Raw genomic sequence first — 21194 nt, 5'->3', positions numbered from 1 at the left:
ATGAGGGCGCTCCGGAGGTTGGTGATGACCTTGTCTCAGCAGGGCTCCGCCCGAGCTCCGCAGAAACGCGATCTAGAGGAAAAACCGTGGAGGTATGTGGTCGGGCTGCCGTGGAAAAGTCGTCTCAAATAAGCCCTAAAACCCCACTATATATAGGAGGAGGAGGGGGGAGACTTGCCTTGGGGTCCAAGGACTCCCAAGGGAGTCGGCCGAGCCAAGGGGGAAGGTCTCCCCCTCCCAAACCGAAATCCACTTGGTTTGGAAGGTGGAGTCCTTCTTCCCTTTCCCACCTCCTTCTTTTTTTTCCTTTCCTCTTTGATTTTCTTTCCTATGCGCATAGGCCTCTCTTGGGCTGTCTCACCAGCCCACTAAGGGCTGGTGTGGCACCCCAAACACCCATGGGCTTCCCCGGGGTGGGTGCCCCCCCGGTGAACTCCCGAAACCCATTCGTCATTCCCGGTACATTCCCGGTAACTCCGAAAACCTTCCGGTAATCAAATGAGGTCATCCTATATATCAATCTTCGTTTCTGGACCATTCCGGAAACCCTCGTGACGTCCGTGATCTCATCCAGGACTCCGAACAACATTCCGTAACCAACCATATAACTCAAATACGCATAAAACAACGTCGAACCTTAAGTGTGCAGACCCTGCGGGTTCGAGAACTATGTAGACATGACCCGAGAGACTCCTCGGTCAATATCCAATAGCGGGACCTGGATGCCCATATTGGATCCTACATATTCTACGAAGATCTTATCGTTTGAACCTCAGTGCCAAGGATTCATATAATCCCGTATGTCATTCCCTTTGTCCTTCGGTATGTTACTTGCCCGAGATTCGACCGTCAGTATCCGCATACCTATTTCAATCTCGTTTACCGGCAAGTCTCTTTACTCGTTCCGTAATACAAGATCCCGTAACTTACACTAAGTCACTTTGCTTGCAAGGCTTGTGTGTGATGTTGTATTACCGAGTGGGCCCCGAGATACCTCTCCGTCACACGGAGTGACAAATCCCAGTCTCGATCCATACTAACTCAACGAAAACCTTCGGAGATACCTGTAGAGCATCTTTATAGTCACCCAGTTACGTTGCGACATTTGATACACACAGAGCATTCCTCCGGTGTCCGTGAGTTATATGATCTCATGGTCATAGGAACAAATACTTGACACGCAGAAAACAGTAGCAACAAAATGACACGATCAACATGCTACGTCTATTAGTTTGGGTCTAGTCCATCACATGATTCTCCTAATGATGTGATCCCGTTATCAAGTGACAACACTTGCCTATGGCCAGGAAACCTTGATCATCTTTGATCAACGAGCTAGTCAACTAGAGGCTTACTAGGGACAGTGTTTTGTCTATGTATCCACACAAGTATTGTGTTTCCAATCAATACAATTATAGCATGGATAATAAACGATTATCATGAACTAAGAAATATAATAATAACTAATTTATTATTGCCTCTAGGGCATATTTCCAACAGTCTCCCACTTGCACTAGAGTCAATAATATAGTTCACATCACCATGTGATTCCAACGAATCCAACACCCATATAGTTATGGGGTCTGATCACGTCTTGCTCGTGAGAGAGGTTTTAGTCAACGATTCTGAAACTTTCAGATCCGGGCGTTCTTTACAAATACTTATGTCTTCTTATAGATGCTGCTACTACGTGCTATTCGGAAATGCTCCAAATATCTACTCTACTATACGAATCCGTTTCACTACTCATAGTTATTCGAATTAGTGTCAAAGCTTGCATCGACGTAACCCTTTACGACGAACTCTTTAACCACCTCCATAATCGAGAAAAATTCCTTAGTCCATTAGTTACTAAGGATAAATTTTGACCGCTGCTAGTGATTCAATCATGGATCACTCTCTGTACCTCTCAACATACTTTGAGTCAAGGCACACATCAGGTGCGGTACACAGCATGGCATACTTTAGATTCTATGGCTAAGGCATAGAAGACGACCTTCGTCTATTCTCTTTATTCTGCCGTGGTTGGGTTTTGAGTCTTACTCAAATTCACACCTTACAACGCAACCAAGAACTCCTTCTTTACTGATCTATTTTGAACTCCTTCGAAAACTTGTCAAGGCATGCATCTTGTTGAAACTTCTATTAAGCGCTTTTGATCTATCTCCATAGATCTTTGATGCTCAACGTTCAAGTAGCGCAATCCAGGTATTCCTTTGAAAACTCCTTTCAAACAACCTTGTATGTTTTACAGAAATTCTACATTACTTCTGATCCACAATATGTCAACCACATATACTTATCAGAAATTCTATAGTGCTCCCACTCACTTCTTTGGAAATACAAGTTTCTCATAAACCTTGTACAAACCAAAAATCTTTGATCATCTCATCAAAGTGTATATTCCAACTCCGAGATGCTTGCACCAGTCCATTGAAGGATCACTGGACCTTGCATACTTGCTAGTATCTTTAGGATCGACAAAACCTTCTGGTTGTATCACATACAATGTTTGCTCAAGGAAACCGTCGAGAAAACAATGTTTTGACATCCTACGTGCAATATTTCATAAATAATGCATCAACAACTAACATAATTCTAACAGACCTTTAGCATCGCTACGAGTGAGAAAGTCTCATCATAGTCAACTGTTTGATCTTGTCGAAAACATCTTTGCGACATGTCGAGCTTTTCTTAATAGTGACTTATCACCATCATCGTCTGTCTTCTTTTAAAGATCCATCTTTACTCAATAGTCTTATGACCATCAAGTAGTTCTTTCAAAGTCTACACTTTGTTTTGATACATGGATCCTCTCTCGTATTTCATGGCTTCCAGCCATTTGTCGGAATCTGGGCCCACCATCGCTTTCTCCATAACTCGTAGGTTCACTGTTGCTCAACAACATGACCTCCAAGACAGGGTTACCGTACCACTCTGTAGTAGTATGCGACCTTGTCAACCTACGAGGCTTGTAGTAACTTGATCCGATGCTTGATGATCACCATCATCAGCTTCCACTTCAATTGGTGTAGGCGCCACAGGAACAACTTCCTGCGCCCTGCTACACACTGGTTGAAGTGATGGTTCAATAACCTCATCAAGTTCTACTACCCTCCCACTCAATTCTTTCGAGAGAAACCTTTCCACGAGAAAGGATCCGTTTCTAGAAACAAACACTTTGCTTTCGGATCTGAGATAGGAGATGTACCCAACTGTTTTGGATATCCTATGAAGATGCATTTATCCGCTTTGGGTTCGAGCTTATCAGACTGAAACTTTTTCGCGTAAGTGTCGAAGCCCCAAAGTTTCAAGAAACGACAGTTTAGATTTCTCTAAACCTCAGTCTATACTGTGTCATCTCAACGGAAATACGCGGTGCCCTATTTAAAGTGAGTGCGGTTGTCTCTAATGCATAACCCATAAACGATAGTGGTAATTCGATAAGAGACATCATAGTATGCACCATACCAAATAGTGCGTGGCTATGACGTTCAGACACATCATCACACTATGATGTTCCAGGTGGCATGAACTATGAAACAATTTCCACATTGTCTTAACTGCGTACCAAAACTCGTAACTCAGATATTCATTTCCATGATCATATCGTAGACAGTTTATCCTCTTGTTACGACGAACTTCACTCTGAAACGGAATTGAACTTTTCAACATTTCAGACTTGTGATTCATTAAGTAAATACTCCTGTATCTACTCAAATCGTCAGTGAAGTAAGAACATAATGATATCCACTACGTGCCTCAGCACCCATTGGACTGCATACATCAAAATGTATCACTTCCAACAAGTTACTATCTTATTTCATATCAATGAAAACAAGGCCTTGCTCATGTGGTATGATTTGCATGTCACTAGTGATTCGAAATCAGGTGAGTACAAAGATCCATCAGCATGGAGCCTCTTCATGCAATTTATACTAACATGACTCAAGCGGCAGTGCCACAAGTAAGTGGTACTATCATCATTAACTCGTATCTTTTGGCACCAATATGATGAACATGTGTAACACTACGATCGAGATTCAATAAACCATTGAAGGTGATTATTCAAGAAAATAGAGTAACCATTATTCTCTTTAAATGAATAATCGTATTGCAATAAACACGATCCAATCATGTTCATGCTTAACGCAAGCACCAAATAACAATTATTTAGGTTTAACACCAATCCCGATGGTAGAGGGAGCGTGCGACGTTTGATCATATCAACCTTGGAAACACTTCCAACAAGTATCGTGACCTCGCCTTTAGCTAGTCTCCGTTTATGCCGTAGCTTACATTTCGTGTTACTAATCACTTAGCAACCGAACCGGTATCCAATACCCTCATGCTACTAGGAGTACTAGTAAAGTACACATCAACATCATGTATATCAAATACACTTCTTTCGACTTTTGCCAGCCTTCTTATCTACCAAGTATCTAGAGTTGCTCCGCCTCAGTGACTGTTCCCCTCATTACAGAAGCACTTAGTTTCGGGTTTGGGTTTAATCTTGGGTCTCTTCATTAGTGCAGCAACTGTTTTGCCGTTTCACGAAGTATCCCTTCTAGCCCTTGCCTTTCTTGAAACTTAGTGGTTTTACAAACCATCAACTATTGATGCTCCTTCTTGATTTCTACTTTCGCAGTGTCAAACATCGCGAATCGCTCAAGGATCATTGTATGTATCCTTGATATGTTATAGTTCATCACGAAGCTCTCACATCTTAGTGGCAGTGACTTCGGAGAACTATCACTATCTCATCTGGAAGATTAACTCCCACTTGATTCAAGCGATTGTCGTACTCAGACAATCTGAGCACATGCTCAAAGATTGAGCCTTTCTCCTTTACTTTGTGGACAAGGAATCTTGTCGGAGGTCTCGTACCTCTTAACAAGGGCACAAGCATGAAATCACAATTTCATCTCTTTAGAACATCATTTATGTTCCGTGACGTTTTACAACGTTTTCGGCGCCTTGATTCTAAGCCATTAAGTATTTTGCACTGAACTATCGTGTAGTCATCAGAAACGTGTATGTCGGATGTTCATAGCATCCACAGACGACGCTCGAGGTGCAGCCACCAAGTGGTGCATTAAGGACACAAGCCTTCTGCGTAGCAACGAGGACAATCCTTGGTTTTACAGACTCAGTCTGCAAAGTTTGCTACTATCAATTTTCAACTAAATTTTCTCTAGGAACATATAAAAACAGTAGAGCTATAGCGCAAGCTACATCGTAATTCGCAAAGACCATTAGACTATGTTCATGACAATTAGTTCAATTAATCATATTACTTAAGAACTCCCACTCAAAAAGTACATCTCTCTAGTCATTTGAGTGGTACATGATCCAAATCCACTATCTCAAGTCCGATCATCACGTGAGTCGAGAATAGTTTCAGTGGTAAGCATCTCTATGATAATCATATCAACTATACGATTCATGCTCGACCTTTCGGTCTCATGTGTTCCGAGGCCATGTCTGCACATGCTAGGCTCGTCAAGCTTGACCCGAGTGTTCCGCGTGCGCAACTGTTTTGCACCCGTTGTATGTGAACGTTGAGTCTATCACACCCGATCATCACGTGGTGTCTCGAAACGACGAACTGTAGCAACGGTGCACAGTCAGGGAGAACACAATTTCGTCTTGAAATTTTAGTGAGAGATCACCTCATAATGCTACCGCCGTTCTAAGAAAAATAAGGTGCATAAAAGGATTAACATCACATGCAATTCATAAGTGACATGATATGGCCATCATCACGTGCTTCTTGATCTCCATCACCAAAGCACCGACACGATCTTCTTGTCACCGGCGTCACACCATGATCTCCATCAACGTGTCGCCATCGGGGTTGTCGTGCTACTCATGCTATTACTACTAAAGCTACGTCCTAGCAAAATAGTAAACGCATCTGCAAGCACAAACGTTAGTTATAAAGACAACCCTATGGCTCCTGCCGGTTGCCGTACCATCGACGTGCAAGTCGATATTAACTATTACAACATGATCATCTCATACATCCAATATATCACATCACATCGTTGGCCATATCACATCACAAGCATACCCTGCAAAAACAAGTTAGACGTCCTCTAATTTTGTTGTTTGCATGTTTTACGTGGTGACCATGGGTATCTAGTAGGATCGCATCTTACTTACGCAAACACCACAACGGAGATATATGAATTGCTATTTAACCTCATCCAAGGACCTCCTCGGTCAATTCCGATTCAACTAAAGTTGGAGAAACTGACACCCGCCAGTCATCTTTGAGCAACAGAGTTACTCGTAGCGATGAAACCAGTCTCTCGTAAGCGTACGAGTAATGTCGGTCCGAGCCGCTTCGATCCAACAATACCGCGGAATCAAGAAAAGACTAAGGAGGGCAGCAAAATGCACATCACCGCCCACAAAAACTTTTGTGTTCTACTCAAGAATACATCTACGCATGAACCTAGCTCATGATGCCACTGTTGGGGAACGTTGCATGGGAAACAAAAAATTTCCTATGCGCACGAAGACCTATCATGGTGATGTCCATCTACGAGAGGGGATGAGTGATCTACGTACCCTTGTAGATCATACAGCAGAAGCATTAGTGAACGTGGTTGATGTAGTGGAATGTCCTCACGTCCCTCGATCCGCCCCGCGAACAATCCCGCGATCAGTCCCACGATCTAGTACCGAACGGACGGCACCTCCGCGTTCAGCACACGTACAGCTCGACGATGATCTCGGCCTTCTTGATCCAGCAAGAGAGACGGAGAGGTAGAATAGTTCTCCGGCAGCATGACGGCACTCCGGAGGTTGTTGATGACCTTGTCTCAGCAGGGCTCCGCCCGAGCTCCGCAGAAACACGATCTAGAGGAAAAACCGTGGAGGTATGTGGTCGGGCTGCCGTGGAAAAGTCGTCTCAAATCAGCCCTAAAACCCCACTATATATAGGAGGAGGAGGGGGGAGACTTGCCTTGGGGTCCAAGGACTCCCAAGGGAGTCGGCCGAGCCAAGGGGGAAGGTCTCCCCCTCCCAAACCGAAATCCACTTGGTTTGGAAGGTGGAGTCCTTCTTCCCTTTCCCACCTGCTTCTTTTTTTTCCCTTTCCTCTTTGATTTTCTTTCCTATGCGCATAGGCCTCTCTTGGGCTCTCTCACCAGCCCACTAAGGGCTGGTGTGGCACCCCAAACACCCATGGGCTTCCCCGGGGTGGGTGGGCCCCCCCGGTGAACTCCCGGAACCCATTCGTCATTCCCGGTACATTCCCGGTAACTCCGAAAACCTTCCGGTAATCAAATGAGGTCATCCTATATATCAATCTTCGTTTCCGGACCATTCCGGAAACCCTCTGACGTCCGTGATCTCATCCAGGACTCCAAACAACATTCGGTAACCAACCATATAACTCAAATACGCATAAAACAACGTCGAACCTTAAGTGTGCAGACCCTGCGGGTTCGAGAACTATGTAGACATGACCCGAGAGACTCCTCGGTCAATATCCAATAGCGGGACCTGGATGCCCATATTGGATCCTACATATTCTACGAAGATCTTATCGTTTGAACCTCAGTGCCAAGGATTCATATAATCCCGTATGTCATTCCCTTTGTCCTTCGGTATGTTACTTGCCCGAGATTCGATCGTCAGTATCCGCATACCTATTTCAATCTCGTTTACCGGCAAGTCTCTTTACTCGTTCCGTAATACAAGATCCGGTAACTTACACTAAGTCACATTGCTTTCAAGGCTTGTGTGTGATGTTGTATTACCGAGTGGGCCCCGAGATACCTCTCCGTCACACGGAGTGACAAATCCCAGTCTCGATCCATACTAACTCAACGAACACCTTCGGAGATACCTGTAGAGCATCTTTATAGTCACCTAGTTACGTTGCGACGTTTGATACACACAAAGCATTCCTCCGGTGTCCGTGAGTTATATGATCTCATGGTCATAGGAACAAATACTTGACACGCAGAAAACAGTAGCAACAAAATGACACGATCAACATGCTACGTCTATTAGTTTGGGTCTAGTCCATCACATGATTCTCCTAATGATGTGATCCCGTTATCAAGTGACAACACTTGCCTATGGCCAGGAAACCTTGACCATCTTTGATCAACGAGCTAGTCAACTAGAGGCTTACTAGGGACAGTGTTTTGTCTATGTATCCACACAAGTATTGTGTTTCCAATCAATACAATTATAGCATGGATAATAAACGATTATCATGAACTAAGAAATATAATAATAACTAATTTATTATTGCCTCTAGGGCATATTTCCAATAAGGGGGCTATTGGTATCTTCCATGCTAGGAGTGTTATCCTCGACATGTGTTTATTCACTTTCATTCACGAGAAAGGGGTCGGTAATTGGAATGCCCAGTTCCACGCTTAAATCGAAAACATAACTGTAAAACAAGACTCCCCCCGGATTGATGTTAGTATGGACGATACCCGAGGATTCAGCTAGCCGTGGAGTGTGATTGATTGGTGGTGGGGGAGTTAAAACTTTACTTTTCTGTTTGGGAACCGCCTATAGCATGAGTAGCATGGAAGATATTGAGAACTCTTGGTCATTGCGTTGACAATGAAAGCATGCCACCCAAAATTATTACCTCTGTTTTCAAAGCTTGAGCTCTGGCACCTTTGCAAATCAATGCTTCCCTGTGCGAAGGGCCTGTCTAATTATTTTCCTGTTGAGTCATCCTCCTCTTATATAAGCACCAATTAGAGAGCACCTTTGTCATGTTTATGCTTTGCTTTTTGATTGATATTGAGTACGACTATGACTGGATCTTCGTTGCTATGAATTACAATGTTTAGTCAGCCCTTGATATTTGAAAGTGCTCTGCATTTATGTTTTGCGGTCTCAGAAAGAGCTAGCGAGATACCACCTATTCGTATTGCTTCATGCTTGTTTTGATTGAAGTGTTGGTATTTGGAACTCATTATTATTTGCTCGTTAGTTGATTATGCCATTGATATTAGTTTACTGTGAGACCTTTGTGTCATTTTCTTATGTGGTTAACTTGTGATCTTGCTGAAATTCTGGTTATGAGTTAGACATAGTTGCAACAACAAGATCAAACTGAGTTTGTCAAAGTTTTTCTTTCTCTCTCAGTTTGTCAACTGAGTTGCTTGAGGACAAGCAAGGTTTTAAGCTTGGGGGAGTTGATACGTCTCCATCGTATCTACTTTTCCAAACTCTTTTGCCCTTGTTTTGGACTCTAATTTGCATGATTTGAGTGGAACTAACCTGGACTGACGCTGTTTTCAGCAGAATTGCCTTGGTGTTGTTTTTGTGCAGAAATCAAAGTTCTCCAAACGTCCTAAAAATTTACGAGGAGCATCTTTGGAAAATATGAAAAATATCTGGGCCAAGATCCACCTGAGGGGGTGGGCTAGTGGGCCACAAGACCTAGTTCCGCCACCCCCTGGTGGCGGTGGGCAAGCTTGTGGGGCCCACACAGCTCTGCTGCCCCCAATCTCAGGTCTATAAGTTCACTTTCGTCCCAGAAAAAATAAAAAGAGAATATTTCGTCGCGTTTGCGATACGGAGGCGCCGCCCCGACCTGTTCTTCATCTGGAGGGTAGATCTGGAGTCCGTTTTGGGCTCCGGAGAGGGGAAATCGTCGCCATCGTCATCATCAACCTTTTTCCCTCTCCAATTCCATGAAGCTCTTCGTCGTTCGTGAGTAATCTATTCGTAGGCTCGCTGGGCGGTGATGAGTAGGATTAGATCTATCATGTAATCGAGTTAGTTTTGATGGGGATTGATCCCTAGTATCCACTATGTTCCGAGATTGATGTTGCTACTACTTTGCCATGCTTAATGCTTGTCACTAGGGCCCGAGTGCCATGATTTCAGATCTGAAATTATTATGTCGCCACCAATATATGTGTGTTTTAGATCCGATCTTGCAAGTTGTAGTTACCTACTATGTGTTATGATCCGGCAACCCCGGAGTGACAATAACCGAAACCACTCCCGGTGATGACCATAGTTTGAGGAGTTCATGTTTTCACCAAGTGCTAATGCGTTGGTCCGGTTCTTTATTAAAAGGAGAGCCTTAATAACCCGTAGTTTCCTTTTTGGACCCCGTTGCCACGGGAGGGATGGACAATAGTTGTCATGCAAGTTCTTTTCCCTAAGCACGTATGACGACACACGGAATGCATGCCTACATCACATTGACGAACGGGAGCTAGCCACATATCTCTCTGTGTTATAACTGTTGCATGATGAATATCATCCAAACAAATCACTGACCCATTGCCTATGAGTTTGTCCTACTGCTGCTGTTACTTGTTTTGCTCTGCTGCTGTTACTTGTCTTGCTCTGCTGCTACTGTTGCTACTACTGTTGCTTGCTACTGTTGCTACTTGCTATTGCTGTCACTACTGTTGTTCCTTGCCACTGCCGTTACTCGCTACTTTGTTGATACTACTTTGCTTGCAGATACTAATATTCCAGGTGCGGTTGAATCAGACAAATTCAGCTGCTAATACTCGAGGGTATTCTCTCACCTCCTCTCTGGCTAACCAACAAGTTTGGGTCGAATACTCTACCCTCGAAAACTGGTACGATCCCACGCGCTGGTGGCCCGTCAACAACATTCTTCTTGTTTCGATTGTCGGAGAGTGCTAGCAGCATTCTTCTGGTGCCGTTGCAAGGGAAGGTCTGCTGTTACGGAGTCAGGCATCAACTCCTTCTTGGGCGGCGTGGCGGCATTACCGGGGGCGCTTGCCTTGCCTCTGGCTTCGGCGACGGCGACAGACAAGGCCATTGAGGCGATGGCAGCGGCGGCCTCGAAGTTGTCATCCATGACGGTGGGGAGCGGGCGTAGGAGCGAGCGGGAGAGTTTGGGGGGGAAATGGAGGGAAAAGGTGGTCGCTTTATCGCCGACTTGCTGGCCAAGGAGGGAAGTAGGAGCGCGCCGCTTGCGTCCGCTTCGTGTCCGTGCCAACACAAACCAGGCTCAAAGTTGGGTCGGGAATGGGTTGGCAGGCGGACAAAAAGCGGACGCGCGTCCGTTTGGGTCGGCACGGTGAGCCAACTTTCTATCCACGCGGACCCAAACGGACGGTGGTGGACAAAATGGGTCGCCCCGTTGGAGTTGCTCTTATAACCTTTTGTGCTAACAAAATTCAAAAGTGACCTCGTTTAAAAAAAACTAATCTATTTTGGTCACGCCAACATGCCCAGTGTCTCGGTTGTACGGGAGACGTTACGGTCCATGTCGTCTAGCCCATGACCCGCATGACCGGCTGATCTGTTATCCAACTGATGTAGATAAGGACTAGATGCCGGCACTGGCGGAGCTACACCCTAGACCTGGGGGCGTGGGCCTGGGTGTTGACATCGGAATACTTTGCGTAATGGAGTTGTTTTAGCATTGTTTTATACTATCAAATACTGTAGCACTCAAGCAGGTCCACGGACCAGTTCTAACCTAGCTTCGTCCCTGGACGCCACACACCCTTCCATCACGTCTTGGTAACTGACCAAACACCAGGATCCTTAACGTCTCGCTCTAGTAGATCACAGAAATAGCCTTTTGACAATGTGTGCCACGTCATTCAAACATCAAGGTCATTGGCATTTGGTCATTTACGAGGACCACACATCACGGTACTTGGCATATGGCCCCTTGCTATATCAGCAAGTCAAGAACCAATCGGTTATGCCTCACACGGACCAGACCATGATGTCTCCCGTGCAATTCAGACGTCAAAAATGTTGACGTGACTAAGACACGTCAAAATCATTTTTTAAAGCAAAATTAATTCTGGATTTTGTTAGTAGAAAAGGTTAAAACACAAAAAAATGTCCTCCAGCCACACTCTCTTCTTTCCTCTTGTGAATCGGAGCGCCGCAGAGCCGGATGGGATCGGGTAGAGAGGTCGAGTAGAGAGGTCGAGTAGAGAGGTTTTTGCTCTAGAGCCCGCCCCCCCAGCGACTCCAAGCCCGATTTCTAGTCCTCGGGAAGCTCCATGGCTTTCGACAATGGCTCTGTTTGGATCCATGGGTTAGAGTTAGTTTGGGTTGGTTTGGACAGAACTAACCCCAAAACATCCAAAGAAGAGGGTTAGATTTAGTTAGATGCATCTAACCCATCCAAAAAAACTAACCCACATGAGAGGTGCTTATTTGGGTTAGAGTTAGGTGGGGCCCAATAAAATTTTTTTTTCCATCCTGCTCCCGCAGCCCAGCGGCACGAGATCCAGTCGCACTCCCCCATCCATCCCGCTCCTGTCGCCCCATCCACCCTGCTCCCATAGCCGCCGCCCCCATCCACCGGCCCAACTTTGTCGGCCGCTCGGGGCAACTGCCCCCGTCCCCGCCAACCTCCCCATTCACCCGGCCTCCTGCATCCCGCCGCCTCCAGCCGCCCGAGCCACCTGCAACCGCCCCATCCTGCCGTCACGAGTCGCCCCCGTCCCGTCGTCGCCCTAGTCGCCCTGTCCCTGAGATCCTCGAGCAAAGCTCGCATGGCGTCGGCGTCGGTGGGGCCAGTTCCTCCTCTCGCGCAGGATGGGGCGGAGCGGGGACGCTCAACTCTACAGTATTGCGAGTGCGACCTCTGTGCGGCTTGGGCGATGGTGTGTTCCATGGTGGAGTGGTGCACATGGGCATGCCGATCTGGGCACGCGGAAGTGCGCGGGCGCGTCGGGAGCGCGTTGGGACGCCGGCCACACTAAATACGGTAGAAAATAGAATCCAAAGTAGCCAAATGATTGAGAAAAAACATTTATTGTCAATCTAACCCTGTCATCCAAACACCTCTTTGGTTAGAGTTAGTTCAGGGTTAGTTTAGGGTTAGAATCTAACTCTAACCTCTAACCGAGCTAGAGTATCCAAACATGGCCAATGACCTGATTGTTCTAGCCGTACATGGCGGGAGATGGCCTCGAACCCAAGGGCACTCATGTGGTGCAGAGTGCACTATATATGGCCTAAATGTGGCATTGCTTATCATTTGGGATATTAATTTCAGAGCATCTACAGCCGGACCTCTTAAACCCTCTTCAAACGCCCGGGCAAGCCACCCGATTACTGTCCGGTCATAAAAAAGCGACCCATATGGGCATCTCAAACAGACCTCAAACGTCCGGGCTAAACGGTATCCCATTTCCGTCCCAAATATGGGGCAGATATGGGGGAGCCCGAGCACGCCCACGCACGCCCGCATGGCCCGCATCTACCCCACATATATTCATCCCCATCCGCTCGCCGGACCAAACACTAACCACTTCACTCCACTCCCTTCACTCCCATCCGCCACCCAAGCTCACATCCAGCACAACTGGCAACAGATCCGAGTCCTTCACCTCTAGATCCACCGACCACGAGCTCGTCCCACGCGGCCCCGAGGAGGAGATGGTCGTCCGGCTTGCGCTTCGCCTCTCGCGGGAGGCAGCCGCACGACGGCAACGGTCGGACTCGCAACGCCGGGAATCCATTGCGTCCGCACAACTAGTGCTTGGATCTGGCGCTGCTGCCTCACCGAAGGCGGGGTGGTCCATCTAGCGTCCGAACACCGTGGAGCAAGCGCAACCCCTTCGTTGGCACGCCAAGCACGAAGCATGGCCAATCTCGAACGATGTTATGGTGCGGCGTACCCGCCGGGCGAGGCAGCAGTCACGGGATGCGACGTAGGCCCTCGCTGCAACAAATGTTGGAGAGGCGGAATCACACTCTCTGGCGGCCCGTAGGGTGCAACAGTGCACTCAACGCAACCACGTCGTGGTGGACGTCGGCTCCTCCCAGGAAGACTCTGTCATCGACCTCACATCGACTAGCACCGTCCGGGTTACGGGCTTCGAGAAGGAAGAGTGGGGCATGGGAGACACCGGGAGCTCGATTATTGTGAGCCGGCTGGTGTCCCATGTTCTACTCTACCTCGTCGGCGACTGGACTGAAACTATGCGGGTGCAGCCAGCCGCCGGACATGGGCACGGCGGAGCGTGACGAGCTCCGCTTGGTATTAGATTTACGTGGATAGTATGGATTTGAGGTTCTAATTTTAGGTATCTGAATATATATTGCATTATTTAAGACGTGACCGGTCAATGTCCGTGAACGCGTCCGAATGCGTCCGGTGACGTTTGAGGGGTCAGATTTGAGGAGTCCGGATGTAGATACTTTCAAAGCCGTGTATACGTCTAATTTAAACATATAGTCCTACAATATACTGCTACTGCTCGAACTGTGTCGAGGAGTACATAAAAACATTTAGATCACTATTTTAATGATGTAAACGCTTTTATATACTCCCTCCGTCCCAAAATAAGTGACTTAAAAATGACTCAACTTCGTACTAACTTTAGTATAAAGTTGAGTTATTTTTGAGTCACTTATTTTAGGACGGATAGAGTAGTTGACAAAGAAAATAGAAGAGAGAATAGGGATCAAACAGGAGAAATCCATTTATGCTCTCGACCTTTCTGATCTAAGAAGAACAAGTAACCATTCGAGCCCTAGCAAAGCATGAACATATTGAACATGACTTGATTGTGAAAATTCAGTGCTACACAGAAAGGGAGAGAAAGATAAAAACACCGTCCCTCGTGGATGTATATGTACTCAACTCGGCGCATGATCTCCAGGGAAGTCAAAAGGGGCCCAAGAAAATTATCTCAGAATAAGAACATCTTGCACCTGCTATCTGCCCTCCATTTCATAATGTATTGTATTCACGTTTTTTAAATCTAATTTTAACCATATATTTAATCAACAAAATCGATTACGGCGGGAGTAAAAATTATATCACTGAATTTATATTTTGATACAAATTCGAAGATATAATTTTTACTTCCGTCACAATCGATCTAGTTGGTTAAATTTATAATTAAACTTAGTTTACGAAAAACGAGGACGTAAATGAAGAATGTATAATTATAAACCCTGCACAGTCTGTGGTCAGTCCACTTCTTTAACGATATTTGACCAATAGTGTCACACCTAAGATGCGACCCTATCCTAAATTTGGCACGAAGGCCTCGTCAGGGATAGAAGCGCATCTCTTTATGTCGCAAGAATGGATACCGTTACAAGTACATGTACTGAAAAGAAGATATATATATATATATAGAATTGGCTTACACTCGCCACAAGCTACATCAGAGTCACAGCAGTACAATACATAATCATCATGAAGAAGAGCAGGGTCCGACAACGAACGAAAACAAACGAGAAAAGAAGAACGACGTCAATCCTTGCTATCCCAGGCTGCCGGCCTGGAACCCATCCTAGATCGATGAAGAAGAAGAAGAAGAAGCAACTCCAAATGAACAATCAACACGCTCGCGTCATATAATCTTTACCTGTACCTGCAACTGGTGTTGTAGTAATCTGTGAGCCACAGGGGACTCAGCAATCTCATTTCCAAAGGTATCAAGACTAGCAAAGCTTAATTGTGTGAGGCATGGTTAAGTGATGAGGTTGCAGCAGTGGCTAAGCATATATTTGGTGGCTAACTTACGAGTACAAGAAATAAGAGGGGGAAGATCTACGCATAGCGGACGTGACTATTGATGATCAATTGAATGATCCTGAACACCTACCTACGTCAGACATAACCCCACCGTGTCCTTGATCGGAGAAGGAACTCAGGAAAGAGACAGTCACGGTTACGCACACAGTTGGCATATTTTAATTAAGTTATCTTCAAGTTATCTAGAACCAGTGTTAAACAAAGTTTCCATGTTGCCACATAACCGCGGGCACGGCTTTCCGAAAAGATTTAACCCTGCAGGGGTGCTCCAACTAGTCCATCACAAATTACCACAAGCCGCATAGAAATCCTCGATCACGACACTCACGATCTCGTCGGATTCCTTAGTGGAAAACCTCAACTCTGAGATTTCCCAAAGCATCACCAGAATCCCGATGCACAAGATATCTCGTCAAAGGTAAAACTAATCCAGCAAGGCCGCCCGACGTGTCGACGTTCCCGATAGGAGCCGCGTATCTGGTTCTCAGGACACGACGGATAAGCTACGCGTACGGAGGCTGGATAGAAATCACCCAAGTTGCCCTGGGTTGGCCCCGCACAGTGCTCTGTTTTGGACCAGCACCATCAGCACTGGCCCTCCCTATATTATGTGAAATTACTCCTCGGGATCATGACGCCCTATGGTTTCAGTATTAACAAAATTATTATGTTGGGCAAATGTAGTACCAATGTTGGGCCTTGCCAGCCCAGCTTTAATCTAAAACGAATTATGAAGGGGGTCCCCATAACAACCCCGATCGTGTTAGGAGCGCTCAATTATGGAACATAACACCGATAGCCGAAATTAAGTGGGCAAAGGTGGAACAAAACACCAGGCTAGAAAGGCCGAGCCTTCCACCTTTTACCAAGTATATAGGTGCATTAAATTAAATAGCATTTAATAGGGTGATAAAACAAGGAACCCATGTTATCACATGGAAGCATCTACACCTACAACTAGCAACGCTAACACAGGGTTAAGCAAACGGTAACATAGCCAATCAATGGTTTGCTAGGTTGAAGAGGTTGAAGGTTTTCATGGCATTGTTGAGAGGCTGATATTTAACATGTGGTAGGCAACGAGACATAATCGATAGAAGCGATAAAGCTAGCATGGCATTGATAGTAATGGTATCAGGGGAAATGGTCATCTTGCCTGAGATCCCGCTTGGAAGAAGAATGACTCCGTGAAGCAGACGAACAGACGTAGTCGAACAGATCCTCACACTCCGAAGCGGTCGGAACTCTATCGAGACGGAGCAAACCGAAAACAAGCATCAACACAGGTATTCACCACGGCAAATGCACGACATGATGCACTACCCAATATGATGCATGGATGCCCAACCCCTAATGATGCACTTAAACCATCCTACATCGGTAAACAAGTGCCACCTCATCACAAAGTGACACTTCTTCATATCTGCTCACAACTAGAATCCAGTGCCACAATTGGATTCACTCGGTTCTTCTACCCCAAATCCATATATTACACTGCTATATATGCATGCGGAAAACACCAGAAACGGCAAAGGAAAAACTACACAAGATCAAACTCCGCTAATAACAAGAACATGGGTTATTCATGATATGCCAGATTTGGCATATTCCTCTTCTGGAATATTCCAGATTTCGAAATATATCACAAAACTAAACAAAACAAAATTCATGTAATCATCAGGGGGTCCCACTGGTCATACTCACCAAGGCCCCTAGTATGACATGTGGGCTCTGGATCCACTGTCAGTGGCACACTATAGCAAGCAACAAAATGCACAGGGAAAAAATAACATGGGAGTAGGGGGACTCGAACCCACTACCTACTTGGAACACAACAGGGCAATCAACACTGAGCTAGGCTTGGTTCACTTCCCTAACAGGGGGAGTAAGCTACCTATGCTACCTATGCAGGCAACACAACAGAATAAAAAAATACCCAAATAAACAAAAGGGGGCGCGCGAGGGGCTCGAACCCTCGATCTACTGGCGCCGCAGTGGCTCGGTTGCCACTTCGCTGGTGAAGTGTTACTGCTAGAACAGAGGAAGAAATGCAAATATGCAGACCCTGCTAGCTAGCACAGGAGAACAGAATAGCAAAACAAATCGGGTTGCCTGGGGTTTGAACCCATGACCTCCTAGTCAAATTGCAAGGCCCTTGCTAGCGCGCTACTGCGGATAGTGATACAAAACTAGATTTCGCTGCAGATGAAACAGACCCTGATGCTTACCTGACGAAACTGAACATGAAATAGAGACTTGCTGCTATCTCCTTTGGCTGGGGATGCAATTGCAGGTGCGGCGACGCGATTGGGTGCCGGCGTGTGCGACGGGGATGGGCAGACCGACTCTCGGCTCCGGATCTAGCGGAGGGGCATCCATTTCTAGCGACGGCGGGGCCCGTCGAGGTTGACCAGGGCAGCGGCAAAGCGGAGTTTGGCAAGCGCCATGGCTCTCTCCTGCTGCTCCGCTATACACAGAAATACAAAGAGATCTTGGGGAGAGGAAAAGAAGACTGGACCAGAGAGAGAGCTAGGGGCGACGAGGAGGAGGTCCGGTGGCTTGCCTGAGTTACACCAGAGGTGGGAGGTGATGACCCACAAGTATAGGGGATCAATCATAGTCCTTTCGATAAGTAAGAGTGTCGAACCCAACGAGGAGCAGAAGGCTCTGATAAAAGGATTTCAGCAAGGTAATAACTGCAAGCACTGAAAGTAGCGGTAACTAGTGATGGTGTAGTGAGGTGAAACGTAGCGAGAAAAAGTAACAAGTAACAAGTAGTAGCAACGGTGCAGCAAGTGGCCCAACCCCTTTTGTAGCAAGGGACAAGCCTGAACAAAGTCTTATAGGAGGCAAAACGCTCCCGAAGACAGACGGGAATTTCTGTCATGCTAGTTTCATCATGTTCATATGATTCGCGTTCGTTACTTTGATAGTTTGATATGTGGGTGGACCGGCGCTTGGGTACTGCCCTTACTTGGACAAGCATCCCACTTATGATTAACCTCTCTCGCAAGCATCCGCAACTACAAAAGAAGAATTAAGACAAAGTCTAACCATAGCATTAAACTAGTGGATCCAAATCAGCCCCTCACGAAGCAATGCATAGACTAGGGTTTAAGGTTCTGTCACTCCAGCAACCCATCATCTACTTACTACTTTCCAATGCCTTCCTCTAGGCCCAAATATGGTGAAGTGTTATGTAGTCGATGCTCACATAACACCACTAGAGGAAAAGACAACATACAACATATCAAAATACCGAACGAATATCAAATTCACATGACTATTATTAACATGACTTATCCCATGTCCTCAGGAACAAAAGTAACTACTCACAAAACATAATCACAATCATGATCAGAGGTGTAATGAATAGCATCAAGAATCTGAACATAAACTCTTCCACCAAATAATCCAACTAGCATCAACTACAATGAGTAATCAACACTACTAGCAACTTTACAAGTACCAATCGGAGTTCCAAGACGAAGATTGGTTACAAGAGATGAAGTAGGGATTGGAGAGGAGATGGTGCTGATGAAGATGTTGATGAAGATGCCTCCCCTTCGACGAGAGGAGTGTTGGTGATGACGATGGCGACGATTCCCCCTTCGGGAGGGAAGTTTCCCCGGCAGGATCGTCCTACCGGAGCTCTAGATTGGATCTGCTCAAGTTCTGCCTCGTGGCAGCGGCGAAACCACGAAAAAGCTCCCGATCTATTTTTCTGGACCAGTACACTTCATATAGCAAAAGAGGGGGGCTAGTAGGCCGTCAGGGAGCCCACAAGCCCCCACTCCGCCACTAGGGAGTGGTTGCGGTGGCAGGGATAGTGGAGCCCTGGTGGCCCCCCTCCGGTAGTTCTTTCGCCCAGTATTTTTATATAATCTAGAAAAAATCCACGTAACTTTTCATGGCATTTGGAGATGTGCAGAATAGTGGACTAGGATTTGCTCCTTTTCCAGTCCAGAATTCCAGCTGCCTGAATTCTCCCTCTTCAAATAAACCTTGCAAAATAAGAGACAAAAGGCATAAATATGGTACCACAACTAATATAACAGCCCAAAAGCAATAAATATCAACATGAAAGCATGATGCAAAATGGACGTATCAACTCCCTTAAGCTTAGACCTCGCTTGTCCTCAAGTGAAAACAAGTTCCATAAACATTTCCACATGTTTGGGTATGAAGGTGTCGATAAAACATAATACGGACATGAGGGCATCATGATCACACATAGACCATCTATACAGCATAAAGATTCTTATGGGAAATTAACAATTCCTTCACAAAGAAAAGCATGAAGAACTTGTTGGAAATATGCCCTAGAGGCAATAATAAAATGGTTATTATCATATTTCCTTGTTCATGATAATCGCCTATTGTTCATGCTATAATTGTATTAACAGGAAACAGTAATACATGTGTGAGTAAATAGATCACAATGTGTCCCTAGCAAGCCTCTAGTTGGCTAGCTCATTAGTCAATAGATGATCATGGTTTCCTGATCATGGGCATTAGATGTCATTGATAACGGGATCACATCATTGGGAGAATGATGTGATGGACAAGACCCAATCCTAAGCATAGCACTAGATCGTATTGTTCGTATGCTAAAGCTTTTCTAATGTCAAGTGTCTTTTCCTTCGACCGGGAGATTGTGCAACTCCCGGATACCGTAGGAGTGCTTTGGGTGTATCAAACGTTACAACGTAACTGGGTGACTATAAAGGTGCACTACGGGTACCTTTGAAAGTGTCTGTTGGGTTGGTACGAATCGAGATCGGGATTTGTCACTCCGTGTGACGGAGATGTATCTCTGGGCCCACTCGGTACAACATCATCTTGAGCTCAATGTGACCAAGGAGTTAGCCACACGATGACATGCTACGTAACGAGTAAAGAGACTTACCGGTAACGAGATTGAACAAGGTATAGGTATACCCACGATCGAATCTCGGGCAAGTTCTATACCGACAGACAAAGGGAATTGTATACGGGATTGATTGAATCCTTGACATCGTGGTTCATATGATGAGATCATTGTGGAGCAAGTGGGAGCCACCATGGTTATCCAGACCCCGCTGATGGTTATTGGCCGGAGAGGTGTCTCGGTCATGTCTGGCTGTCTCCCGAACCCGTAGGGTCTACACACTTAAGGTTCGATGACGCTAGGGTTATAGGGAATTGTTATACGAGGTTACTGAAAGTTGTTCGGAGTCCCGGATGAGATCCCGGACGTCACGAGGAGCTCCGGAATGGTGCGGAGGTAAAGATTGATATATAGGACGGATGGTTTTGGACACCGGAAGTGTTTCGGGCGTCACCGGTAACGTACCGGGACCACCGGGAGCACCGGAGGTGGCCCCGGGGGTCCACCGAAGGGGGGCAACGACCCCAAGAGGCTAGATAGGCCAAGTGCGGGAGGGAACCAGCCCCTAGGTGGGCTGGTGCGCCTCCCACACCCAGCCTAATGCGCAAGTGGTGGGGAGAGGGGGCAACCCTAGGCGCAGGTGGGCCTTAGGCTCACGAGGTGGTGCGCCACCCCCTCCCACCCTAGCCGTCGCCCCCCCTTTCCCATCTGGTGGACGCCGGCCCCTAGGGAGGGAACCCTAGGGGTGGCGCAGCCCCTCCCCCTCCTCCTATAAATAGAGAGGGGTTTTGGCCCTTGGGAGATAGACTTCTCCCT

This window comes from Hordeum vulgare, chromosome 3H, assembly GCF_904849725.1.
Source record: "Hordeum vulgare subsp. vulgare chromosome 3H, MorexV3_pseudomolecules_assembly, whole genome shotgun sequence".
NCBI classification, from domain to species: Eukaryota; Viridiplantae; Streptophyta; class Magnoliopsida; order Poales; family Poaceae; genus Hordeum; species Hordeum vulgare.
This window is presented reverse-complemented; position numbering follows the sequence as displayed.